This window comes from Dasypus novemcinctus, chromosome 2 (genome assembly GCF_030445035.2).
Source record: "Dasypus novemcinctus isolate mDasNov1 chromosome 2, mDasNov1.1.hap2, whole genome shotgun sequence".
Taxonomy (NCBI): Eukaryota; Metazoa; Chordata; class Mammalia; order Cingulata; family Dasypodidae; genus Dasypus; species Dasypus novemcinctus.
Genome location: NC_080674.1, coordinates 41,822,437 through 41,850,224, shown reverse-complemented (window position 1 = coordinate 41,850,224; position 27,788 = coordinate 41,822,437). Strand labels below are relative to the sequence as shown.

The following is a 27,788-nucleotide window of genomic DNA, read 5'->3' as shown; positions in this document are numbered from 1 at the left end:
CTGTGGGTCCACACCCCAGCCTGCTCACCAGCAGTGCTGCTCTGGAGTCAGTCCTGGTGGCCCAGCCAAGTGCCAGCTCCTCCAGCCCTTCTCACCGACTTTGTAAACACCCAAATCTTTTTTTTTTTTTTATTGACTTTGTAATAATATTACATTAAAAATATATATGTGAGGTCCCATTCAACCCCACCCCCCCACCCCCCCTCTCCCCCCCCCAACAACACTCGTTCCCATCATCATGACACATCCATTGGATTTGGTAAGTACATCTTTGGGCACCTCTGCACCTCATAGACAATGGTCCACATCATGGGCCATACTCTCCTCCGTTCCATCCAGTGGGCCCTGTGAGGATTTACAATGTCCGGTGATTACCTCTGAAGCACCATCCAGGGCAGCTCCATGTCCCAAAGACGCCTCCACCTCTCATCTCTTCCTGCCTTTCCCCATACCCATCGTCCACCATGTCCACTTTTCCCAATCCAATGCCACCTCTTCTATGTGGACATTGGATTGGTTGTGTCCATTGTACCTCTATGTCAAGAGGAGGCTCAGATTCCACATGGATGCTGGATGCAATCCTCCCATTTTCAGTTGTATTCACTCTAGGCTCCATGGTGTGGTGGTTGTCCTTCTTCAACTCCATCTTAGCTGAGTGTGGTAAGTCCAATAGATCAGATTGTAGGTGCTGGAGTCTGTTGAGGCTCAGGACCTGGCTATCACATTGTCAGTCCAGAGATTCAAATCCCCTAAATATATCTTAAACCCCAACATTAACTGCACCTCCAGCACATTAGCATGAAAGTCTTATGAAGGGAGATCCTATCTGAGTCCAGATTCATCACACATAAACACCATTTCCAAAGAGGGGCCATCTGCCCTGGTAGTTAACCCCATCGGCCATGACCATAACTCCCATGGGTCTCTTTAGCCCTCAAAGGAACCAATATCTGGGGGTTGTATCTGCTTTACCTGTCTCTCTGACTCTGCTCAGTTGTGCATGAGGGCAATCCTTCTGCCAGCCTCCAGACTCTTTTTTAGAAACTCGTAGCCATATAAACTCATTTCTCCTTTCCATTTCCCCCTTACTTTAGGTCAAACAGCATTTTAAAGTCATGTTATTTTATGTAGACATGGATATTCTGATGATCCGCATTGAACCTTCCGTATAAGGTCATTTTCCAGTTGCATCATCAGTTGGTAGTTGATAGTGGTCCCTCGTTGCCAGGGAGGCTCATCCCCGGGTTCATGTCCCACGCTGGGGGGAAGGCATTGCATTTACATGCTGAGTTTGGCTTCGAGACTGGCCACATTTGAGTAACATGAAGTCTTAGTACTAAACTTATTTCTGCATAAGTAACTAGAGTCACTTCTGAATTCTGATGGATACAATCCATTTTAAGATAATATTTTCATAAAACCATTAAGATCAAAGAATTTTACAGCGAGGCAGGAACTTAAAATTCTTTTAGCCCTGACACTCCATTTTACAGATGAGGAAACCAAGTCCAGAGGGGCAAAAAGACTTGTCCAACATCCCATAGCTAGTTAGTGACAAATCCAAACCATATCTTTGCCCAGAAACAAGGAAACAAAATGGCAGACGGAGAAGTGTTTTAGAGGTTTAGAAGTTTTTCACCTGAGTCCAGCCTGACCTATATTTACTAGCTCTTATCTACTTGGGGAAATCACTTGACCTCTCTCAGCCTTGGTTTCTTCATTTGTAAAATGGGAATGATAATAGCCTTTCATACAATTGTTGTGTAGATTGAGAGGTTACATATGTAAAGTGACTAGCTCGGCATCTACCTCATAATCTGTGCTGGATAAATGATAAAACACATTTTTCTCAGTTTTCCAGAATCAGTGAGGCCAAACTCCTCCACTTTGGGGACCAGCAGGAAAATGTCCAATAGAGACAATCATTCTTTAGTTGTCACTCTTGCCTAACTCTAATATACTCAACAAACACTATGAATGCAAATCAGAGTGCCTCGTAGATTAAGGCTAGTAAAACCTGAGACCAAAAATTCATTTACCCTTGCACCCAGCAAAGAGTAAGAAAAGATTCTAATCAGATAAGGGCCTTTATGTTTAGCTCTATAGCGTATAGTGCCAAGTCCAGGAGGGTGTAAAGACATTAAATGTTTTTGTCTTCTCTTATTTCTTGCTAAAGAAATGTTCATAACGTGGTTATATTTTAAAAGTCACATAACTCTTCCTCAATCCAATTTCTTGTATGAGGGAGTATGGAATAATAAAATACCCTTATTTTCAAGTACACATGGGCTAATAATCATAATGTTATTTTGTATTTTAACTAATATTGAGGGTAATGCAAAAGACATGGCAAGTTTATAATCATAAATTTATAATCACATAACTTTTTATCTCTACATTTAATGAGGGAATTGATGCTTTATTGCCAAAAGTTATAAGTAATGTGAAACTGCAGGCACTTCTAATGCACAGATCTTCAGCTAGCTGAAAGGCCTTCCTTAACTACTGACTGACCAGTGAGAGCTTGTGAATTGTATCCATGTAAGGAGATACATACGTATAAGAAGTGCAGGTGTCCCAAAGAGGTACTCTCTGCAAGGTAACTGGTTGCCATTCGCAGCAGGAAATATGTGAACACAACCAAGCATCTGGACTGAAATTCCAGCGTCCTTTAATGGACTATTGGTAGTGCCATACTCGGGTATCAACACAAAGCAGAGAGTGCATTCAAGGTAGTAATGGAAGAGTGCTCAAAAAGGGACTGTTTGCAGAGGTATGGAAGAGGGAGTGGAATCCTAAGAGGTGGTGAGGCACCAAGGGACTAAGCACAGTGGGTAGCCATTACCACCCCTAGGCTTAAAGGGGCAGGGCTGGGGGGGGAAGTAGAGTTACAGAATCTGGTAGAGCTGATTGCAGGAGAGCGGCTGTCTGACAGGTGTTTGATCATCCATAGAGGAAGAGGACTCCACAGCACAGCAGACAGGAGGCCCAAAAAGGCCCTGAGTCCTCTCTCCCCTATCTTCTGACCTCCTACCAGTGCCTCCCATTAACCAAACTCAATAGAAGGCAGAAAACAAGGAAGCCAGCCTCCTGGATGTGAAGCAGGTCAAAGAAAGGTGGAACTAGATTCAGAGGTGCAAATGGGAAAAAAACAAACAAAACAACAACCCTGCACAGTCAGTCTTGTGAACCCAAGGGAAAATGCAAAAATGTTTTCTTTGCCTCAATTTGTCCTGCTTTGTGATGACCATATGACTAATTCACTCTTACTGATGGGAAAAAAGCATCTACTACATACTTGTAAGGCACAATATTAGATATGACCATTGGAAGAGTAAGATGAATTTGTTCAAAGAGCTGAATTCTCACAAATGGGAGGATGTTTCACACTTTTAAGTCATAGAAAGATCTCCAAGGGTCATTGCGCTACCTATTGATTGGGGTTAAGGGGACCCAATAAGTAACACTCGTAGACCCCACTCAACACAGACGTAAAAGTTGTACAGATGGAGATAAAAACTAATCACTGTTATTACTGATAAAGCTGATATTAGAAAGCAAGGATTAGTGGGAGGACCAAATGGGTTTACTAAGACCGTGCTGCAGAATAAAGCTTACCCACCGAGTCATAAGCAAAACAGGAAAACTGCAGGCTTTGTCCAGTGGTAGGGCCTTTACTGCTAAGCTCTTGAGCAGGTGAAAATGCATGCTTCATGCAGGTGGGCAGACCCCAAAAGGGGAGAGGAGGGAGCTGAGGCATCCTCCCCCATTCCTTCTCCCAAATTCACCAGATAACTTTGTCCTCATCCGCTGGTGGGAAGAGTAGATTACCTGCCAATAATATATAAGGAAGGATAAAAATACAAATCAGACATACCTGTGGTTCATTCCATCAATTATTCCCTTTCTGATAGTAGCCTGCAGGGGCATTCTATGGGAGCAGGTAGTCTCCCAGGCTCTCAAGGAATATCTCAGTGTCCATATTTTACTTCCCTGAAACCCCTATTGAACCTATTGACACTGGTTTGTATAACTCCTTGTGGGTAACTGGTTCCTTGTATTTCTCCCTGTGGATCCTCTGTACCCCACAACATGAGGGAGACAAGCAGGGAGGACCAGTATCCTCTCCCCTCTGTCCTCCAGATGGCAGAAGAACCATCTAGACTCTTGTGGCTCAGGACAAATCAAAGATAACAATGTGTTCATGCAGAGGCACACACTGTGCTTTCTTAGATTCCCAGGAAACCAAATCACAGGGAAGGTTAATAGTATTATTATTCTGGGTTTAAGTCAAATTTGGAGTATGAGGGACTAATTTTAGGCCCAGGACTTCCTTTTTTCAGGGTTTCATGAGTTCCCTCCAAGGTCATCTCTGATTTTTTGCTAACTGGGTTCTTCCAAGCCTTTTTTTATTGTGTCAGAACTTCTTGAGCAGCCTAGCTCAGGTACCTGCAATATAAAGCTACTCTAGCCACTCTGGATAGAGGAGCCAGGAGTTGGCAAACACCCTCATGCCCAGGCCCCAAAGACCCTCTTCTCCAGTGTCTCCCCCTCCCCACCCCCCGAGCCCATCTTACGGATAGTGCAGTACAAGGCAACATAGACTATCGAGAAACTAGAAACCAGAACCATATATCCAACCACCTACTTGCTATCTCCTCCTGGATATTTCTACCTCCATCCCAAATCTGGGACTTGTGCCACGTTCCCGTCTCAGGGGAAGCACCCCACCACCTCAGCCAGATATGCAAGCCAGAAACCTAGAAATCATTTCTGGGATCTCAATCCATTTCCAAGTCATTACCAAGCCATTTCACCTTCGTCTCTGACTGCTTCATGAGCCCATCCTCTTCCACCATCCCCTTCCCACCACCCAGGGTAGTGCCACCTTTGTCTCTTATCCTAAATATTCTGCCCACTTCCATCTCTTGCCCTGCCTCCAATTCAGCTCCAGTCCACCTACAATGATTTTTTTTTTTCAGAATGAAAATCTCATCAATTCACTTCTCCATTTAAAACCCCTCAATAACTTCCTATTGTCCCTGAGATGAAAATGAAGACCCTGAAATGGCCTAGTGGACCCTAACCTGGCCCTTCTTGCATCTCCAGCCTCTTGCCCAGCTGTGATCCCCTCAGCGTCCCTCTGTATTTCAGTCTCCCAGCCCTCCTTTTGCCCCTTCAAACGCACCATTTCTCCTCCCACCCATAGGTCCATACATGTGTGATTTCTCTGCTTGGTACACTCTCCCCACCTCTTTCTAGTTTAAGGCCGTCTGATACTTCAGATCTCAGCTCAGCAGTCACTTCCTCAGGCAAACCCTTCCTGACTTTCTAGAATAGATCAAACCTCCCTGGTAAATGTTTCCTTGGCTCCTTGGTACACTCCCCCCATTTTCAGAGAACTTACAGCAGTTATAATTTGACATTAACTTGTGGGTTATCTTATTAATATCTATCTCCTTAACAAGAGCATATCTCTAAGGACCACCTCTGTTTTTGCTTCCAATTAATTGTATTCACAGCAACTGGCATAAACAATTAGTAGGTTCTTTGTAAATATTTGGTGAATGAATTACAAGGGCCTGCTCATGCATCCACTGGGCAGCATCTCCACTGGATTGTTCCTGCACTAGGGGCTGTTCTTCTCTGGCTCAGCCTGACTCCTCAGTTTATTCCCATCCCTATGGAAATCCTGTCCTTCTCTTCTATTCTGCTCTTCCCTGGAGTGAGAGCTCTAGGGTTAGCTCCAGTGCACAAAGAATCCATCACTCAGATCCCAACAATCTCTCCCAAGCCATTTCATCAACTTCAACTACTTTAGGAAATTTTCTGTCCTCTGAAGTGTTAATATAGCCTCCTGCCTAGGGAATCTGACTGTGCTAATAGGGGTCTCCTGGCCCTGCCTCTGCTTCAGGAACTGAGCAGAACTGAGGTTTTCATGTTATAATTCTAGGTCTGGCCTGAGATTGGATCGGGAACTCCTGGCTTTATCTTCCTCTCTATCTCTGTCCTTCTCTCCTTTTCCTTTACTTCTTTCTCTCCCATAACTCCTCAACTGACCCCACAGCTAAGATATATATCCTGTCTAAGGGAAATCCAAACAAACCTTCTGCTTAGGCGCTGGCTATGAATAACCAGGTCAACATGACCATGTGGCCCCATGCCAACACAAACCTACAGAGCTGGGGGAACTTTCTCCAATGTACACTGTTTTGTAGAAAGTTATCTACCTGGGCCCTTAGGAATATATAGGTCTCCCCTTGCATGTGTGCACCAGCATGCTTGCGCACGTGCATTTATGTGTGTTTGTGGCATATGTGTGCATGTGTGCATGGGCCTGTGCACTTGTATGTGTAGTATGGAGAGGAACTGAGTGGGGGGTCAGCCTCTATTTTCCACAGGCAATCTCTCTCTCTTCTCCAGCTGCCTAAGGTCTCTACTGCAAGACCCTGGCACAGTTATCCACCATCTCCTGTACTGGCCAAGAGAATGCACCTCATCAGCCTTCAACTACAGGGAGCAAAATTGATCCCACGGCCCCAGCTGCTGCAATCTGAAATCCATCTCTGCTTTTGCACTAAGGTCACACTTGCTATAGTCTGTTTCCGAGAAACGACTCTCTGGGCCTGGTCCTGAGTGACCTAGACTCCTTTGACAGCTGATTTTCACTTAAATACTCCTTAATGGTCTTGATGGGCCTTCAGAATCTCCCTACAGGTCTCCCTTGTATGTGTATGCATACATGCATGTGGCATGTGTGCGCAAGTGTGCATGTGCATGCACAGTGTGTGTGTGCACATGTGTGCCAGTGTGCATGACAATCTAGGATGCTTCCACCCAATCTTCTTTCCCTCTTTTCTTTATTCAGCGTCTGACTTGGCATTGCAGTCTGTAAACTCTCCCAGCCACATCAGCTCCCTTTAAAATCCTTGCATGTTTAATCCCACTTTAGCATCTGCTTCTCAGAACCCAGCATAATACATCTTACCCATCTCCTCTGGAAAAGTAGAACTTTCAGTAACACCAAGACCTTCAGACTATACTTTTCTAGGACCTATAAACCTTAAGATAAAAAAGAAAGAAGTACAGCATTAAAACCCACACATACATAGTGCATTTACTTTGGGTTGGACCACAAATACAATATGCATTTCTTAAGTAAATTTAGCCAATGCCCTGTTTCTGAAAACGCCCTTCAAGAGAAATGAAACAAATCAATAACATGCTGGAGTTAACTAGTTCTTAGTCCTGATGAATTCCTTCTTGCCTGAGGAGTCCTTCAGTGACCTCAGCAAGGTCAAGGTTCTGTATATCCAGAGCCAGGACCACATCAGCATTTAATTGCAGGCTCTGAACACTCTAGGCCTGTGGGTCTTCTCCTTCAAGGGGTTAGAAACCAAAATGGAATGCTTCATATTTCCAACAGAAGGGAGGAATCTAGCTAAGGGAATGAACAAAGCATCCATTTTAGAGTCGTGATGCCAAGACCATGCTGTAGAAAAGGAAGAAGTACGGGCATTGCACGGTTCGTGGCTCCACCAATGTTTTTGGATCAAACTGTCAGTGGGAGGGATGGTGTCGTTTACATTTATATATGGCAGTTATTGTCATTTTATACACATGTATGTGCATATAAATGAAGCCCATTTACTCTGGGAAATAGTTGATCTGTAATTCTAATCAGAAAGTGTTTTTTATTATTAAATGTAACTACAACATTTACTGAACACTTGCTATGTCAGATATCACGTTAAACACTTTGCATATACTATTTCATTAAAGCCTCAGTTTACAAAAGAGGAAACCAAGGCAGGTACAATTTAAGAATTTGTCCTGGGTCACACAGCTAGTAATGGCAGAAGCAATATTCAAATGCAAGATTATTCAACTCCAAAGACTTCTGTTCTTAGAACAACACGAATGAGCACTTACAACAGAGTTAAATGAAAAAACAATTAGCAGAAATAAACTGCATGATTAAAGACATAGATTAAGGCATCTTTAATATCAGACATGACATGGATCCTATCTGAGCTCTGGCCCAAGTGTTAATTAACCTTGACAAATCCATATTCTTGAAGGTACACAAGGGGTAATGATATTAAACAAACATTGCCTGGTTCTTACAAAGGCTTTAGAATGCAGTTTCTGGTTTGCTGTAGAGTTGACCATAAAAAACCCCTCCCTACTAAGCTTTCTTGTTGCTATCTTGCTAGCATTCAGCCTATTGGGAACATTCTTTCTTCTTGTTTTATTTCAATACATTCCTTTTATCAGTATTGATAAATAGAAATAATGCAAAATACATGTTATTTTCTAATATCATCTGTAATAAATGAGATTTTACTTTTTTTTCATGCTATATATCTTTGAAGTGTGGTAATGGCTATTGGACAGTATAGGTCTAGGCTGTTTGCAAATGTGCTTTACCTGGATAATCCAAATAATAATCCATCTGGGTTGCTATTCACCACATATACTATGTAGGTAGAGCTAACAGAAGGAAGCTGGCTCCAGAACTCATTCCTGGAAACAACCTTTATATTCTTGTTATTGTGTAGGGCTGACTGAAAACAGTTGTGGATTCTTTTTAAAAGGGCTATCTTGAAGATAAGTCTTGTTTGAAGCTTCAGAGGAACTAACTTGACTTTGATAATTCAATAGGGTGAATTATCACACTATTGAATCATTAAATAATTAATAATTACCAAGTACTATGTTGAATTCTGTAAATAAAAATTTATTAACTTATATGCTATGCATAATAAAAATACACAGTTTAAAAAAACAAATGTTGCCTCTCACAGAAGCAATAGGAGGAATAACAAAGAAGAATGAAACACTATATCAATATTAAGAGCAACATAAATTGCTTAAATCAAGCTCTCTGACAACATTTTAGCATTCTTATGCATGTAGGAATCATGTTATCATGGTCAAATTGTGTTTCCCTCACTTCCTTTATGGCCACAGAAATTCCAAAATTGAACTAACTTAAAAAAAAAATCCTTACTTTGAAAATTATTCACTCTTTTCCGCCTGTTTTCTCCCTGAGAAATATTTTTGAGTCATGTTTGCTACCCCCTATTTATAGCTTTCCAGTTTTGGCAGGTATGGGAAAGTTTATAAGTGGTTTGTTTTCTTTGCTATATCCAGTGTTGATTTAAGTCACTTCAGCCACTGAAACAATTGGAAGGACTTTCAAGGAAGGCAAAGTCTGTTGACAACTGATAACATTGTGAAATCCAGATAGTCCAAAGCAGGATTTCTTTGGGGGCTCAGGTCAGTTAGAAAATCTTAGTGGTGCCACGGTTTGAATAATTATTTTTACCTCTTTTTATGTGACTCTTCTGGAGGAAAGGAATCTCCCTAACATTTTTCCAGTTCTGGTTAACTGGGGGTTGTAATTGGTTTGACAGCTAGATAAGAAACCTGTGGCAGGCTCACTATCTCTGAGCTCTGCCCTGTAAGAGACCTTCATTATCGACCTATGTCTAACTTTGGGGTTTTGAATAAGTTTTACATGCTGACCGGAAGCAAACGTTAGTGGTTCTTTTGCTTAGGACAGATGCCTGCAATTTCTGGGTTTTGTTTCTTAAAGGACTGAACTAAATAAATACATTTGAAAGCCAGTAAAATTATAGGCATCTTCTCCTTCCATTTTGGATGTTTTTATGGGTGGTATGGTTTTGGGTTGGTTTTTTTCCCCCTTCCGGATTTTTCCATGCTTTGCATCCCTATAATTTGTGGGCCTTGAGAAAAGTCCTGGTTTGCCCTGTAAATATAGAGGGTGAACTTAGTTGGTGCCATCTCACTTCTTCTCATTGCCTGGTTCTTGTCTGCGGTGCTACACGGAGGGAGAGCATAAGAACACAAAGAGCTAGATTTCCATCTTCAAAAGCGTTAGTGTTTCTGAGATCCAGTGTCTCCTGGGAAGTAAGGCTCACTGGGGCAGGCGCAGAACACGGGGAATGGCTGCCTGTCATCCAGCAGCAGCTCGGGTAGATAGAGCCATTACGGTTCCTGAAGACTCTTAGGAGAATAAGAGAACCTTTAATACCTCTCTTCATCCACTGGGGGTGAACAGCAATTAATCCTCACAGCACACCTGGGAGGCCAGGTACCTGGCCAGTGTTACTTGAGTAAGGGACTTTCTCCAAGGTCAGTAGATCATGGTAAGTCAATTCTGGAAGTAGATCTGAGGCATCTCCATAACCCACCCCACCTTTCAATTTGTGGGCTTGTACTTTCCTTCCTCTCTGGTGACCCAAATGTGATTTATGCTCCTTCCTTCCATTTAAAATGTGCTAAGTACTTTTTTAAGTTTTTTGTTATCAAAAAACCCCCAATATATAGCAAAAGTCAGAAGAATAATATACTGAACCTCATGTGTGCATCACACAAAGTCAACAATTATCAAGATTTTATGCCACACCACAAATGCCACATCTATTCCTTCTTACCTCAGCTGAAGTATTTTAAAGTAAATCCCAGACCTCAGTCATTTCTTGTGTCATATTTCAGTATTCTAAACAGCGTAGATAATTTCATACATAACCATAAAACCATTTTCCCACTTATGAAATTCCTTAATATCATCCACCACATACCTATATCTAAATATCCCCACCCAACCCAAAGAAATTTATTTCTAGTTGATTTGATGGAACCAGGATCCCAACAAGTTCCTCTCATTGCATTTGCATATGTCTCTTCCACGTGCTTAAATTTTTTTCTTCCTTACCACTAACTTATTGGAGAAAACAAATCCATTGTCCTGATGTTCATTCCTTTTCCCATAGTTCTATGTATTATTTGAGGACTGAGAGTTGGAAAAGTTCTCTCCCCAAAATTCTCCTGGCAACCAATAAAAAGCAGTAATTATCAAGGAAGAAAATATTTTAGTGTATAGATGATGGATAGATGGTGATGGTAAACAGAAGATATAAGAATTTCCTCAAATTTTGAAATAATTTACTAAGAAATATAAACCACCTTTTGGGGTTTGGGGGTGGTTCTTTTCTAGAGATACAATTAAAGTGGCAGAACAACAACAACAAAAAAAAACTCATGTTTAAGACACTGGGTTGAAACTAAAAAGGGGTATACACAGATAACAAGAGTCCAGGTTGACACTAGGAGAAGTAGTAGATTAGCAGCCTATTTTTCTGTCCTGGTCCATTCTTCCATACCCTGTTGTCTCTGTATCTTCTATTCCTATTTTTTAAAAACAGCTTTATTGAGGTACAATTGACATACAATAAAGTACACAGGTTTAAACCATGCAATTTGGTATGTTTTGATATATGAATACTGCGTTCTCCTCCCCCATGAAACCCTCATCACAATTAATATAATGAAGGTATGATTCAACCCCAGAAGTTTCCTTGAACTTCTTTGTAATCTCTCCCTGCAGACCCTTCCCCCAGGCAACCACTGATCTGCTTTCTGTCACTCTAGATTAGTTTGCGTTTTCCAGAAATTTAAATAAATGGAATAAAACAGTATGGACTCTAGTCTGCCTTTTTTCATTTAGCATAATTATTTTGAGATTCATCAGTGTTGTAGAAAGTCCATTCCTTTTTATTGCTGAATAGTAATCTGTTGTATTCTAATCCTGATTAATCATGAGAGAGATTTAAGAGTTCCTGTATTGGGACATTCTTGGGCCATTAATACCTTCAATACTTCTGACTGGAGATACTGGCCTATCAACAGCCCTGGGCAAACACCATTTCCTCCCTCAGCCCACTCTCAAGGCAATAAATCCTTGCCAACTCGTTATACTCTTTTGAACTTCCCTGACCCCAGTTCAGATATACAGGGAACTGAATACACTGTTCTCTTCCAATCCTACAATTATATGAGTATGTGAACTGTAGTGGTGGTGGTAGGCATGGTTGGGGTTGAGGGAAGAGCAACATTCATTTAACAAATCATAGTGGCACCAATTTGCTCTTAAAGGCAACACCAAAATTCTATTACCACCGATCTTAGGAATGCTGCTTTGAGCTATGGAGTTTTTAAAGGATCCTAACCTTTTAGCTACTATAATATAAATTCCTTCGCATTTTTCTAAGATTAAAACAATTATGAAAATTAGAATGATTTACTTTAAATCTTATGCAAAGGATGTTGCTGCTGCTTATGACATTATTATTATTTAAGACACATTAAGACAACCTCCAAAGGTGGTTTTTAACCACAAGCTAGGAATGTTGATCTAACAATTATTTGTCATAGCCACAGAGAGCAGTTCCAGAAAGGGAAGGTAAACATAATCATGGTAGGAAGAGAAAGAATGAGAAACTGTTATATTATAGAATGAAAATCTAAACTGTAGAATGAAAAATGATGTCCCGGCATATCTTCCATCCCCCACTCCATGGGGATTTGTATGGTACAGGATGTCTTTTTTACTAAAAACACCTTCTTTTCCCAAGAAAGCAGTTCTGATTTGCTTAGCACATACTGTCAATGGGCATTCAGCCTTCTTCCTTAAGGAGTCAAAAGGAGAGTATGAGGAGGGTGTGGCAGGGGAACTGGGGTCATAACTGCCATTTTATTTCTTCCTGGAATAACATATTCTTTGCTAGTTGCCAGCATGCTTATTTCCATGTCAATCTGACCTCGGTTGCAACCTTGAACAACTAAAATAGAATGAAATAACTATAAGCGACTTTGAAAAGCTTGACTCTAAAAGTATATAAAAATATAAGACAAAGGCAGGAAAACTAGCCAGACCACAGCTTTGAGCAAAGAATCAGTGAGCTTCTTGAGTCTAGTTAAAGTATCAGGTCTGTGCATATTAGATTCCATCCTGTGTTTGATTATTTCAGCAGTGAGTGCTGCCTTTATCGATTGCTAGAGTGAAATGTTCAAGAGCATTATATTACAATCTGTCTCCAAATGGCTTTTCAGAAAGAAATTTCCTGTAACTCAAAGGCAGAAATTATGCAGGGAACTGAAAAGGAAGAGACTAGACAGCTGAATTTCACCCCAGACGTTTGCATATGGGAAAGTGATGGAGAACACCCAGAGAGTGGGTACTGGTTTTCTTAGGAAGGACCCGTCAGTTTCAAGTTACTGTTATCACATCACCAAAAGCTATACTAAATATCCTATAAAGTCAAATCAGCTGGGGTGTGGCTCTGAAGATCACATGCTGTAAAGATGCCTTAGTGACCAGGGCCCTTGGTTGCTTCCCTTGCTTATCTCTCCTTCATCCACCCTCCTCCTACATGTTTCTGCCTAATTCTAACCTCCTCCACGAAACCCTTCATCCTCCTTCTTTGATCTTCTCCCTCTCTGAAAACACTACATTCTGTACCCCTGAAAGCCATCTGCTTATTATTTTCCTATTGTTTCATATGCATTGATTTTACTTTATAGTTAGACTACCAAATTAAGGGTATATCTGCCACACCATGTATCCTCTAGAGGGAGTTACTGTGTACAGATCAAGTGCTCTTTCTCTGTGTGTAGGCAGCTCCCTCCCCTCATTGGGTCCACTAGTCAAAAAAGTGGCTTATCTAAGTTAACAATCTTTGGGTTGTACATAACAGAAATTCCAATTCAAGTTATCTTGAATGAAAAAGGAATTTCTTGGCTCAATATGACCAAAAGATCTATGTGTAGGTCTAGCTTCAAGTGGAGCTCAATGCAGTGGCTCAAGGATGTCAAAAAGGATCTTATTTCTTTCTGTCTCTCTACTTTACTTTCCATGAGATTGACTTTATCCTATGAACCTTTTGGTCTCAAGATGGCAAGATGGCTGCTACCAACAGATAGCATTACCCTGGGATAATAGGGGAATCCTTGCTCATCTCCAGAGGTAAGAGTGCATCAGCAAGTCCTACAAATCACTCTGACTGGACTGGCTTCAGTTACTTGTTCACTCCTAATATATTCCTGTAGAAAGGAGTATGGATACACTGATTAGTTTAGCCTAACTTCCTTGAAACTACATGAATCCCCAAACAGAAACTGGTGAGGTGAAAGTGGTAGATGGGACATTGGGAAGCAACCAACAAATGATATAAAACTTTAACTAACTTTATCAACAAGCCACAATCTGCTAAATATTGCATCTTATATAAAAGGGACCTGTTCTCTGTTTTTTAAGTACTTTTATTCTAGAGAAAACAAAAGGATTCAATCAATAACTTTGGCATTGGCTGGCTTCAACAGAATTTGACAAATTCTCATGTTGCCACATCACTAGATTTTCCAGGGACAGTTGGTCCTTTCTATTCCCTGCCATCTCCACAATATTCTCTTAAAAAAAAAAAAAAAAAGAAGCAAGAATGAAAGGAAAGGAAGGGAAAGAGGGAGAGAGGGAGGGATGGAGGGTAGGAGGGAGGGAGGGAGAGAGAAAGAGAGAGAGAAGGAAGGAAGGAAGGAAGGGAGGGAGGGAGGAAGAAGGGTGGGAGGGAGGGAAGGAGGGAGGGAGGAAGGATGGAAGTGAGGGAGGGAGGGAGGGAGAAGGAAAGAAGCTGGGGAGACTTCCTGGACTAGGTCTGTCTTAATTTTCTATTAAGAATAGAAAATGAAGTGCCACCATCATTTGCTGGATCTTACTTGTAATTGCTAGTTAATTTCCAGATGAATACTATGTTTTTGGTGGAGGTTTTGGGTTCCTAGAGGTAATATATTCCCTTCAAATATTAAGCCTGTTCTTTCTTGGCCCTATTTAAAACTCAAAGGGACACCACATGATTTCTACTTCTATGTTTCTATTTCTAACATCTGGGGTTATTTCTGTTGTCAGCAAGAATCTATTTGCCAATGGAAGGACTAAAACATACTTTCAGTTTTTGTGATTGACCAAGTAAAGCCAGTTTTCAGAGATCTGTCCACAAAAGCTAAGAGTGGGAGTGAAGGCACACGAGAAACATTATTATTGTACTGATTTTGGAATAATCATTTGCCATCTGAGAAAAGCCAACCTTCCTTTCAAAAAAGTGTGGGAGTAATGGTGGGCAGGGAAAAAGATAAACCTCTCCAGGAAAAGGGATTGTGCTGAAAAAAGAAACAACTTCACATCCTTTGGCATAACACAAATTATTTTTGAATATAAACTACAGATTTAGAAACAATATTCTTCTCTTTGCACAACTCCCATATCTGTCAATATAATTTACAAAATTTAAAAATGATCACAAAAAAAAACAAAGAAAGAAAGGAAAGGGGGTGGGATAAAAGTAGGAGGAGAAATTCTTTCCTTTACAAAAAGATTTCTGCAAGACCATTCAAATAACAAACTCTCCTGTTCCTCTTAACATAGTTTACCTCCCCCCAAACCTTGCTGGAATCCATCTACTTTGTAAAAGGAGGTAAGTCTCAATCTTTAGCTGCTTGTTTAAGCTTGAATAAAAATCTGGTGTGCTTCATCTGCCTAGAAGAAGACTTTGGTTTTAAGAGCTGTAAACACATTTTTTCCTTAGTGCCTTGTTGAAACCACTACATTGAAAATTATCTGGAAGGGAAGGACTGGTTCTTGCTGGTTGGAAAGACTCATGTCAGATGAAAGAGGCACAGACTTTACTAAAACCAAAAATGACATTTGGAGACACACTGTTCCATCTTAACAAAGACCTGTGTTGACAGGAAGAAGCTGGTGTCTAGTCCTTTCATCTATAAGGCTAGGAGGTTGGATGTGTTGATCTCAAGGGGCCCTTCAGGCTCTGTCAGTCTTGGAATCTCTGTCAGCCTGGATTGGCCAAGCCAGAATCAAGCCCTGCACAATGCATGCATTCAAACAGCTTGTTATTCTTGCCAAGTGTGCCTTCTGGGCACTGATACTCCCAGCACAAAATAATTCCCACATTTTCAACATTGTTTGTGGCATTCAAGTGCCTGCTAGCTGCTTTCTTCACACCAAAACAACTGTGAAAGGAGTGCTCTACAGTCACAAAATCAGAAAATTTATTTATATCTAATGTTTACATAGCTAAGCTGGAGGTCTTTGTGATAGGTAGGTACTAAAATATTATTTAAGAATAAGCAGCTGTCTGACAGATTACAAGCTAGAGGCTTAACAGTGGACTTGATGTGTTTTAAGATCTTAAAAAAACGGGCATGGTTGAATACCTATCTGTAATATAGAGGCTGAATATTGGGTGTTGTGCTCTCTTTGCAAGACAATTTTCACAGCTACAGTATAGTAGAAATAGCCAACCTGATCCTTGTTATAGGAGGGTATGTGGGTATCCCACAGAGAAGCTGCAAAAAGATACAAAGGAGACCAAGGTTGATTACAGATTGGAAAATAAGAAGGAAGCTGATACAAAGGTCTTGGAATTATTTAGCTCAGGAAAGAACAAAGGTGAATTATGGTGGCAGGTGTTTTTAAGTCTTCCCATGAGGCATGTGCGATTCATGTGGAAAGAAGGTGTGAATGGCGAGGAGTTTGTTGGGTGTTGGGATAGGTTCATGGCATTTGTCGAGGCCTTGTCTTTCCAACTTGGGATAATTTATGAGAAATCACGCCTGATCGCCAAAGAGGAAAGACTGGTTCAATGACTCATTCTCACCATTAAAATTACTCTTCTTCCCAAGGACCTCTCATCTTTAAAATCCTATAAATCAGTTCCTCTTGTTGAGTAACTGCTAGGAGAACCATAGGTTCACCCTGGCCCACTGATTTTCCCTCTTACTATAAACAAAATGAATACGTGCTGGTTGAATAACCCAAGTGATTGCATCTACTTTGTGCTAAACTGGGAAGTCAGACTCCTCAAATGTGAGAATAAGAGTTCTCAGCGGGTAGGGACCTTGTATCAAGCCAAAGGAAGCACTGTTTCTGTCTAAGGATACATGTCTTTGAAATAAAAGTAAAACAAGAGACTCTGGTTTTGTTTCTGAGAAACAATTGGTTTGGAATTTGAATTTACTATTTTCTTCTCATTTTCTTGCACTGATTTCCTCTTCAAGTCTTTCTCACCTCCTTTATTACTGGGAGGATCAGAGTGAAAAGTACCAGAGGAGGGGTTTTGAGGTATGGGATTGTTTGTTTGTTTGTTTTGTTTTTAATCATGGAAGAATCTTGGAAGGAAGAAGAGTTAAAAATAACCTCTTTAAAATTGTACCGTAACTGTGGTCACAACATATTCCACAAATGAAGTACCAAATGGCATAGAGTTGTTCTTGGTGCCCTAAACAAAATTGGAGCTTTGTATAGAGAATTTACAAGATAGTTGTAGGTACACAGATGGTGCTTCATCCTTATTGAATTGAATGAAACTATGTGATGTGTTTAGAAAACAAGTGTTGTAGTGAATCAAGGGCTTTGCCAGCACTTTGCTCTGGAAGCATTCCAAGAGTTTCTGTCACTAAAGGTTTAACTATATAAAGATTTTACAATAGACTCTATTTCCATGGAAGTAAACTGGACTCTAATGAACCAGAAGATGAGTCACTTTGTTTTTTCAGGCACCTAGAAAGGAAGTGTCATGTCCCATCAGTTATGACACACTGCTTTTACCAGTTAACTGATGTACAGTTACATCTTTTTAAAAAGGAAGTAAGAAAAGAAACAGAATTGAGAGCTAAAACTGCAGGAACCTCGAGGCCATTCAAAAAAGGAAAAAGAAAGCCTGGGAAGTTACTTGCCTTGCCCAGTATCACAGAATCTAGCAGAATTGGACTTCCCTTCTTCCTTAGAATGTCAGAAGAAGAGAGCCATCCTTGCAACACAAGAATTCTCCCAAGTTTCCGTAACCATTCCCTACAGTGCCTACTTTAAACTCTCCTACCTGTCTCCATGTAACCCACCAAGACCGTTCCCTACACTGCCAGCCTAAGACTTCACCCCTTTCTTCACAATTCTCAAGGAATGAAAGGGTGAACCCCTCGATTTCAGTACCACACAACCTACACCCTTATTTCCCTCTGCACCCGTCTTTTCTCCTTAGCTCCCATTAGGCAATGGAAGAGGCATCCTTCTTCCATTCTCAGGAAATACCTTCTAACCCATGCTCCAGCTCTATTCCTTCTCCCATCTTCAGGAATCTGCTCCTTTAATCACTCACAGTCTTTTCTGTCTTCTACTTCTTGCTCCCCTCTCATATACGAATATGCTCAAATCTCTTCCATCTTCTAAAAAAAGTAAAAAAGGTGGGAAACGGACTTTGGCCCAGTGGTTAGGGCGTCCGTCTACCATATGGGAGGTCCGCGGTTCAAACCCCGGGCCTCCTTGACCCGTGTGGAGCTGGCCAGGCGCAGCGCTGATGCGCGCAAGGAGTGCCGTGTCACGCAAGGGTGTCCCCCGCGTGGCCCCCACGCGCAAGGAGTGCGCCCGTGAGGAGAGCCGCCCAGCGTGAAAAAGAAAGAGCAGCCTGCCCAGAAATGGCGCCACCCACACTTCCCATGCCGCTGACGACAACAGAAGCGGACAAAGAAACAAGACGCAGCAAATAGACACCAAGAACAGACAACCAGGGGAGGGGGGAAAATTAAATAAATAAATAAATTAAAAAAAAAAAAAAAAGTAAAAAAGGTAAAATAAAATCCTTCTTTGTTCCTCTAACAAGGGACCTTCATTCCTTCAAAGCCAGACTTTTAGAAAAGGTGGCACTCACGATCTCCTCTTCCTCACTCCCAGGCCCTGCCATCTGGTTTCTCTCTCCCACTATACCCGCTCATCTCTCTCTATGGGAACTAATTCCTACCAAGCTGCTAATCCAATGGATATTTTCCAGTCCTCACCTTTCTTGACCTCTCTATGATTTTAGACACTCTTGTCTCTCCGCATTTAAAACACTCTCCTTCTGTCCATAAAACTGTGCTCTCTTGGATTTCCTCTTAATTTTCTGGTTACTCAGTCTTCTTGGCTCTGCCTCCCCCATAAATGTGGGAGTTCCTTGGGGATCCGCTCTCATCCATTCTTGATTTTCTTCCTTGCTATTTTCAGGGCGATCTTTTATGCAGATCTATCATTCAACTCTTTGTTAACATCCCTCATAATAAATCCCAACTCCTAGGCAAGGCTTACCAAACCTTCCTGATCTGACTCACGCCTAGCTTCACTTCTTACCCCTTCCGTACCACTTCTCTCAACTCCAGCTTAGCAATTAACTGCACATATCATGTTCTTCTGGTTTCAGTGTCTTAGAAAAAAAAACATTGTTCCTTTTGTTTAGAACATACTTTCTCCCCTATCTTCAGCTAACAAATTTTAAGATTTGCTCCCAAAGCTCCATAAATATATCTATCACAGGTTTTATCAATTTGCATCTTATTACTTTGTTTACCTGTCTGTTTTTCTCATTGGAACTTGAGTTCCTTAATGACAGGGACTCTGTTTTACTTATTTTTTGTTTTAAACTCTGAGTATCCTCTTTCCTTAATATAGTACCTGCTCTATAGTGAATGAGTAATAAATTTATTTGTTGAAGGAATGAACAAATAAAAGATCCCATTCTTCTGGATTCCCATCCCAACATGCAAACCAAGTTCATATAGCATAGATTTTCTCTGTCAGACCCAAGTACAATGCTTCTGAACCCATTGCACTTATCTCCACAAATAAAGGTAATTGATTTTCTATTGTCAAAATAATATAGCTCCTGTTGGGAGAAATATATTTGTTCTGAACTTCCTGGTAGTCATGGAAATTAATTACAGCCTTGGACAAAAGGGCATCCCTCAGTCAAGGGGATGTGGTGTGATTCGGTGGGTAGAGGGAGTGTCTCAGAGGCTACCTTCTATTTATAACTGGTCTTAACTTCTCAAGGCCACTAAGGAGATGGGCAGTCACACTGGCCCCTATTCTCTGCTCTTCTAGTCCAACACTGACATGAGGCTAAAGAAAGGGATTTGCTCTTGAATCCTCAAATCAAGTTGTTCCTATAGTAGAATAGCATTTGCTGAGAGATGGAAGCCAGACAGAACTTTGTGGAGATATTGAGCCCATGAAAGCATTCTGGTTTTGTTGCTACATCTGTATAGTTCTTTTGGGTTCATTAAGAGTTTGAACTGTTTCCCTCACAAGGTATCAATATCCTCAAGAGCAGTATCCATGCATTTTTTCTTTCTCTGTAAGGTCCCTCAGGCCAAGTTTAGCTGTCTATCCTGAGAGTGATGGCTAACAGAACTAAATAATTGTTTTTTAATATAATTACCAGTCAAAAACTTAGATACCTGTAGCAGTTTGATATGGTCATGAATTCCAGAAAAAAATTATGGATTGTGTTTGTAATCTGGACTGTACCTGGCATGATTAACTTATGATTCAGGCTTTGATTGGGCCATATCATTAGGGCATTGAGTCCCCAGCCCTTGGTATGTGGGGACTCACAGATAAAAGGCATGGAAAAGGACAGAGTTGGGAGCTTTTAATGTTAGAGTTTGATGTTGGAGTTTGATGCTGAAGCTGGAGCCCCAGGGAGAGAGACAGTGCCGTTCGCCTGATGGTCTATAACTGACCTTGTGGAGAAAAGAGGAGCTGAGCCCAGAGGAACCCAGGAAGCCTGAACACTGGCAGATGTCAGCAGCCGTCTTGCTCCAACATGTGAAAATAGACTTTGGTGAGGGAAGTAACTTATGCTTTATAGCCTGGTATCTGTAAGCTCCTACCCCAAATAAATACCCTTTATAAAATCAACAAATTTCTGATATTTTGCATCAGCACCCCTTTGGCTAACTAGTACAATACCTTTTCTTGAATAAAAGTGTAAAATCATCATAAAACCATGGTTTTTAAATCTTCAATCCCCAGGATGGTGACAAGTAGTCTTCTCTATGGAATCCTAGAAAATATGAGAAGACCCCAATTAGAAGAAATGAAATTTCAGGGCACAAGTTCTATGGGCACAGTGATGTGACTTCCCAACCTATTTCTAGGGCAAGAAATGAGATTTTTAAAAAATTATGGCATAATCTGCTGCAATAGAAGATTATTGCAAGTGATGAATGGCTTTTTGGAGACATATGGGCTTTATTAAACAATGTTGCAAGGAGAGAAGTAATGGGTCTCAGTAGCTGAATTCCAGTCACCTTTAAATTCTGGCTGTTTATTGTCCCTTAACCTCCCTTAGACACTGAGTTCAATATTAAAATGGCATGAGCATGTAATAGTAGGACCTTTGGTTCAAGACTTTTAAGACTTTGAATTAGCTAATCTCCAAGACGGTCTCCGTGCCCTGTGTAGTCCCTTCCCACAGTGAAAAGGGATAACCTGCACAACCAATCAGGCATTGCAGAGATGATAGTGCCACTTTAGAAGTTGGATCATAAAAGACATAGCTTCTGCCTTGCTCTCTCTTAGATCACTCATTCAGAGGGAACAGCTAATCTTTCATGAGGATGTACAAGTTGCCCAATGGAAAGTACCACATTACCAATAACAGGCTTCCTGCCAACAACCACCACCAACTTGCCAGCAATATAAGTGAACCATCTTGGAAGAGGACTCTCCAGCCCCAGTCGAGCCTTCAGAAGACAACAGGCCCAACCAACATCTTGACTGCAGCCTTGCAAGAGACACTGAGAGAGCCAACCAGTTAAGCTCCCAAATTCCTTATCCACAGAAACTGTGAGCTAATAAATATTTACTCTTGTTTTAAGCCACTGAGTTTCGGGTACTTTGTTAAACAGCAATAGGTAACTAATATACTCTTTCTTAGTAGCTGGTGACAGAGAAAGGATTATCTCTAGAGCTCTGAATAATAGGGGAAGCGGGGAGGGGGAAATGAATGTTACGTCATTGAATTTTGAAATAAACATTTGAATAAACATTGAATATACATATGAGGTTTAATTTCTTTATTTCATGTCCCCAACTGACAAATAAGAAAACAGAGGTAGCGAGGTTAAATAATAGATGCAAGAAAGATTAAAAGTCAGGTCTGATTGGCTCAAAAACCCTATTATTTTCTCTGCACCATACTGTTAACCTCTCCTCCACCAAAAACTTCTTTCAAACTTGTTAAATGCCATCTCTATAAGAAAGACATTTCTCCACCTAACACATATAAGTGCTGCCAATGCAGTGGGGTCATTTCAGTTCATTTCAAGAGCAAGTCTGTGTGTTTCAGTCATGCCAGTTATATAGCTAGTCCACAGAAATTGTCCTGGTATTCAAAATAAGTATCCATGTGGATCACCTGCTATATTAACAAGCAATAGTTGCTGAGTTTAGCCATGCCCTGCATATGTATGTACTTTACATATGTAATGCCTTTTAATCTGTATGTCAACCCTATATGATAGGTATTATTATTCCACTTTTACAAACTGAGAATCAGAAAGATTAACTTGCTATTCTGGGTCACTAAAACGTGTGGCACAGAAAGAATTCAAACCTACACTTCTCGGTCTCCAAAGCTCAGAATTTGAACCACTATACCGAACCTTTTAGAGAAATGAACTTGAACCTGAAATAGACTAAATTGGTGGTAAAACACTGTAGTGGATACTGTGGCACACAGCCTAGATCACCTCTTCAGGGCTGAAATACTCAAGCCCCAGCTGCTGGAAATATTTACCGCTTGACAACTTATAGTTATATCCCTCACTAGATAGTTCCTTCAGCTGAATGTCTGTCTTATTCAAGGTTATGAGTCCCTTCCAGGGCGGTCTGTGGCCATGACTAACTAATGTGGAGATAAAAGGGTCCATCCTCCTTGCTTCAATTTGACTCTTCCCCCAGTCCTGCTTCTCTCATTTCCTTACAGATCTATCTCCTAAGTGTACTCTAAAATAAACCTTCTGCATGCAACTCTATTTCAGAGTCTCTTTTCCAGGGAAACCAATCTAAAAGAGTTGGTTCGTGAAGTGGCCCTTGCAAACAGATTCCAACATTGTAGTGTGCTGTGCTTAGTTCATAGATGGGTTGATTCAGTATGTTAGTGTGAGCTGAAAATAGATGGTTGCTGCATTACAGCCCTACTCAAACGTGGCTCTGAAAACATTGGTAAGAGGAAGTCCTTTCTTTAAGAAGAGCTTCAGGTATTCCAATTGTCATCCACTTAATGTGGAAAGAGATCTAACTTAATGTTAGAGTATACATAGACTCGTGCAGTGGGAGAAAAAAAATGACCTGGTTGGTTTGCCAGGGCCTGGGAAGAAAACAGTTCAAAGACTGGAGACAGAGATGTCTGGGAAGGAGGCACATGGATTGGCTATGGCAGGGGGAGTGGACAAAAATTGAGAAGATTTTCGTAAATGTTCACCAGATAGCATCCACTGCAGAAGCAGTTTTAAAGGCCAAGTGTACTGGCTAGGAGATATCTCTGTTCTCTTTTACCCCAGTGCCTGTACAATGGGCTCATGAAAAGAGCAGCCATGATGGCAGAGATGAAAATTTATGTATGGGCCTTACAGCACATTCACAAAGACTGATCTAATTACTGCTGCTTCTGAGTGTCTATCCAACCTGCCAGCAACAAAGAGTAATGTCGGGTCCCCAATATGGCACATCACTTGAGGAGACCAATTGTCATTTACGGGCAAGTAAATTTATTTGAATCTCTTCAATCTAGAAGTGGCAATGATTCATCTTAACTAGGATGGACACACATTCTAGGTATTGGCTTTGCCTTTCCCACCTGAATGACCTTGGCTGGGGTATCTTTTGTTGCTCCCATGCTCAGAATAGGGGTATAGGGATATGTATAGAAGCCACAGCCTGAGAAGTAACCAGGAGTTTAGACCCCTCAGGGATGAGGGTCTGGATCACACACACCAAACTAGCCACCTAGACCATCAAAAGTACTGGCTGAGGGTGAGGGAAACCTAGGACGAGTGGTAAAATACAAAAAGCATCAGTTATGAATGTGAGACAAACATCAGGGCTGTAGTTTATCACAATAGCTCTTCTACGTTTTTAGGGGAAGCAACACTAACCAAAGCAAGACTAATCCTGAAGAAGCTCTTCCTGGGTGGGTTAAATTACCAAGAGAAGCAACAGAATCTAAGTGGCATGACTGGTTAACTGTAGTAGATTTATGGTGCCCCATCTAGGTCTCCTTTTAAGGAACAATGTACTCATGCTCCAGATGCTGTTACTACCAGCTGCTGAGAGTTCATAGTTACATCTCTTATGGGGACCTGTCCTTGGCTAGGGAACTGCTGCACCTTAGATGACACTCTCTCACAGGGGCCCATGACTGACTGATGAGGATGCAAAGGCCAGCCCACTTGCCTCAATTAGGGTATCTTAGAAGGGTCATCCCAGCTCCCAGCACTTCCCAAAGGAAAGGCTGAGGTCTCTGTTGCAGGTGCATTGTGGGTCAGTTACTTCCTCTGCACACTCCTGTCTTCCTCATGTCCTGACAGGTGTATTTCTCAAGACACTCCCCCAGTAAACCTTCACCGTGCAAACATCTGTCTCAGAGTATGCTCCCAAGAAACCCAACTTAAGAAAAGTTTCCATATGGGATTTTAATCTTCAGTCAAAACAGCAAAGCAATGAGGTCAGAGAAAAGTCCATGTTCTTCATTGCTAATTCAATAGATATGAAAATTAAAAATTGTAAGCTTTGAGGTAGGAAGATAGGAAAAAGTTTGAATAAAGAAGCTACTACAGAAAGCACTATTCATCCTTATAACATTGCATCCAAATTAGTTTAGTAGTTTCCTTGAAGAAGATGTCCAAAGGAATAGGGCACAGCACAAATAAGTTTTGATGAAGGCAAAGAGGAGAAAATGGAGAGAAATGTTGGCCTCAATGAGTCTAATTGACTTGATGGAGAATGCAAAGAGAAACTGAGGATGTCATGAAAGCATTAAATTGCTGGGTGTACCATGTCTACTTCCTTCATGGATGAGGCATTCAAAAGAATGGGGTGTTGGGGTAAGAAGACTTTATACACCTCAGCTTTCCTAACCAGATGAGGGATATGGAAGGACATCAGAATAAGGCTTTCTGCCTACAAAGTGACTTACGCATTTCATTTTTTGCAACCTTTATTTATATTGTGACCATCTAGTGGGTTTTTCTGTTGTGATTACTCTAGTTTAATTATTATTTGCAAGATTTCAAAATATATTTATAAGCAACTAATAGCCACTTAAAAATAGAGCAATGGAAACTTGATATTGAGAGAGAGGGAGAGATGAGAGAGAAAAATTAGTAGAAATTAGTCAGTCCTAGGTTCAGCGGGTAAGAGTTCCCTGAAGTGGGTATCCAGAATTTACACTTACCAGGGTCAGCTCCATCTTTTATGTATTACCATCTTCATTTCCTAGGGCTGCTGTAACAAATGACCATAGCCTAGGTGTTCGAACACAACAGAAATTTATTGTCTCACAGTTCTGGAGGCAAGAAGTCCGAAATCAAGGTGTGGGTAGGGCCATGCTCCTTTGAAACTGTAGGGGAGACTCTTTCCTTGCCTCTTCCTAGCTTTGGGTGGCTCCCACCAACCTTGGTGCTCCTTGGCTTGTGGCTGCAGCACTCCAATCTCACCCCTGTTGTCACATGGCCTTCATTTCCCTGTGTCTATCCGGGTCCCTTCTTCCCTTCTTATAAGGACACCAATCATATTGGAGTAAGGGCCCACCTACCCCAGTATTTTAACTAATTCCTCCGGCAACCCTATTGCCAAGCAAGGTCCCATTCTGAGGTGCGGGGAGTTAGGACCTCAACATCTGCTGAGGGGGACATGATTCAACCCATAAAGGTTATTGACTTTTTCCCCAAACCATGTGTCTTCTGGTCACCTGATTCACTCTTCACCCTCCTTCACCCTGTTCTCTGCCCCAGGAAGGAAGATCACCAGGGATGGACTACCAGTTTCAGGTCAGTGTCAGCCAACGGGGAGCACAGACAGGCAATCTGAGGGAGGGAGGAGAATGAAGCTGGAGGGTTTCGTTTCCTAATTCCCTTCTTGCAAGGTTGCCACAGGCAGGACGCATCGTGCAGCTGAAGGTCGCAGCACCTGTCAGGCAGCCCCTTCTGCCAGCCCTCAGAACCCAGCTCTGGGAGCAGCCCCAGGCCTGGCATGGTGTCTCCGCGGCTGTTACCTGCTCTGGGGTACTGTCTGTTCCTTGTGGCTTACCTTGTCCTGGCCCACAGCCTTGTTGATTGTCCCTTCATCGAGTCCTCCCATTGTCCAACCGGAGGCGCCACCTCGTGACTGCTGGGACTCTTGATAGGGTGGTCTTCCCTTCTGTTTCTTTCATGATTAGGAAACTAAGCGCTTAGACCTGGTTCTTACAGAAATGGTCGGGCATCCATGTGCAGATCGCTTCGCCAGGACAGGCTAGGAAATCCCCGGCATCTGGCATTTGCAGATCTAAAACATAACTTTGCATGGAACGGATAAGGAGGCTGTCCCAGCTCCTTTCAGTGCTGTAGTGTACTGTGCTTTCCTGGGGAATGTGACAAGGCAGTAGACGTGGGGAGGAAGGGATTAAGACTCCTGAGCTGTCTGTGAAGGGAGCGCAGTGAACGTAAAACCTTGGCATCGGAATCGCAGCAGGTAGCAGCAGGCCCAGGCTGAAGGGGAGACTGAACTCCAGAGGCTTCAGCAGGGCAAAGCCAGCAAAGTTGTTACTTCGAGCTCTTAGGAAACCAGGGAACAGACAGTGCCCAGAACATCCATTCCCACCCTTCTCTGCTGCCCAGGGGCTTCGTCAAAGTCTGCAACTCCCCCCCACTTCCCCACCCCCGTTCCATATACTAAGCCCCTTCCCTGTCCGAGGCATGACGTTTCATGTGCATTGGCTCATTCACTGCTCTCAACTTCACAGCAACCACAGCGGCACAGAGAAGGCTGACATCAAGAAACAGGCTGAGCAACTTGCCGGAGGACGGCTCAGTGCCGGTGAATGACAGAGCCAGGATTTCAAGCCTGGGCTTAGTCACTCTTTGATCACCCTCTACTTGACCATCTGGCCCTGGGGAAGCACATCCAGGCCAAAGTGGACGCCGGAAGGGCTCGGCATTACATCCTCTTATCTCTCAGGGTAGCAAACCCAGATTTACAGTTAGTCGAATACCAATTCATTCTCTTTGAGGCCAGAACTATGCAAAACCAGATTAAGCCCCCACCAGGGTTCCTGGGTCAGGGAGCCCATTTCCTCCACTACCCTCTCCCCACTCTGCCCTTCCTGCTCAGGTGTGGATCCTTACCTCCACAGGGCCAGGTTCACACCTGGGCAACCTTCCCGAAGCACGGAAATGGGACATGGAAAGGCATTTGTCCTCATGAATTCTTCCCTGTGTGGGACTGCACCCAGGAGGGAAGGACGGTGGGAAGGCACTCCTCATGCAGTAGACCACACAGACCAATTGGCACCCCAGCCACTGAGGCATAATCTTTTCATTAGGCTTTGCATATTTATAACCAAGATTTCTATTGCTCTGGTACAAACAAGATTGCAATTGGTCAAAGGATTTTCTTTTAAAAAAGCTACACACGTCAGTCTTTATGGAGGAAAAACTAGTCATTGACACTGAACACCCTTTAAACAAACAAGCCCCCCCTTCTATTCTCTTTAACTGGAAGACAGAATGGAAGCTTGGTCCTAAGAAGAGAGAACTTGTTTGTTTTTCTTTAAACCTTCCCTTCCCAGGTTTCCTTCAGTTTGGTTAGAGCAGCCTCAACTCTTTTTAAATGCTTTGCCTAGTGGGTGCCAGCCTGCTTGAGCTGCTCCTGGAGATGCCAATTTCAGCTGCCACATTTAATTTTCATGTCCTGAGGGCCTCCTGTGCTTTTTCGGATTCTCTTAAGTGAAAGAAAATAACTAAGGAGCACAGAGCACATGACCCTGATTCCTGTGTTCAATCTGCTCCAATATTTGCCCATGTCCAGACTTATCTGTTTTAAAGAAAAGGTCAAACAG

General features: G+C 42.0%; 1 long non-coding RNA gene and 1 other non-coding gene across 3 annotated transcripts; one reads left to right on the top strand and one right to left on the bottom strand.

Moving 5' to 3' along the window:
• Positions 1-216: 216 nt before the first annotated feature.
• Positions 217-26,399, bottom strand: LOC111761403 (uncharacterized). Of its 2 annotated transcripts, XR_009188224.2 has the most exons (5): positions 26,000-26,399; positions 20,657-20,750; positions 6,989-7,062; positions 3,623-3,831; positions 217-1,258 (listed from the first exon to the last, which is right to left on the bottom strand). It is a non-coding gene; the product is annotated as an uncharacterized lncRNA (long non-coding RNA). The 2 variants fall into 2 exon arrangements; XR_002794780.3 differs by having other exon boundaries at positions 217-3,831.
• On the top strand, positions 8,118-8,239 carry LOC111761424 (small nucleolar RNA SNORA32). Its single transcript, XR_002794793.1, has one exon. It is a non-coding gene; the product is annotated as a small nucleolar RNA SNORA32 (small nucleolar RNA).
• Positions 26,400-27,788: the final 1,389 nt, after the last annotated feature.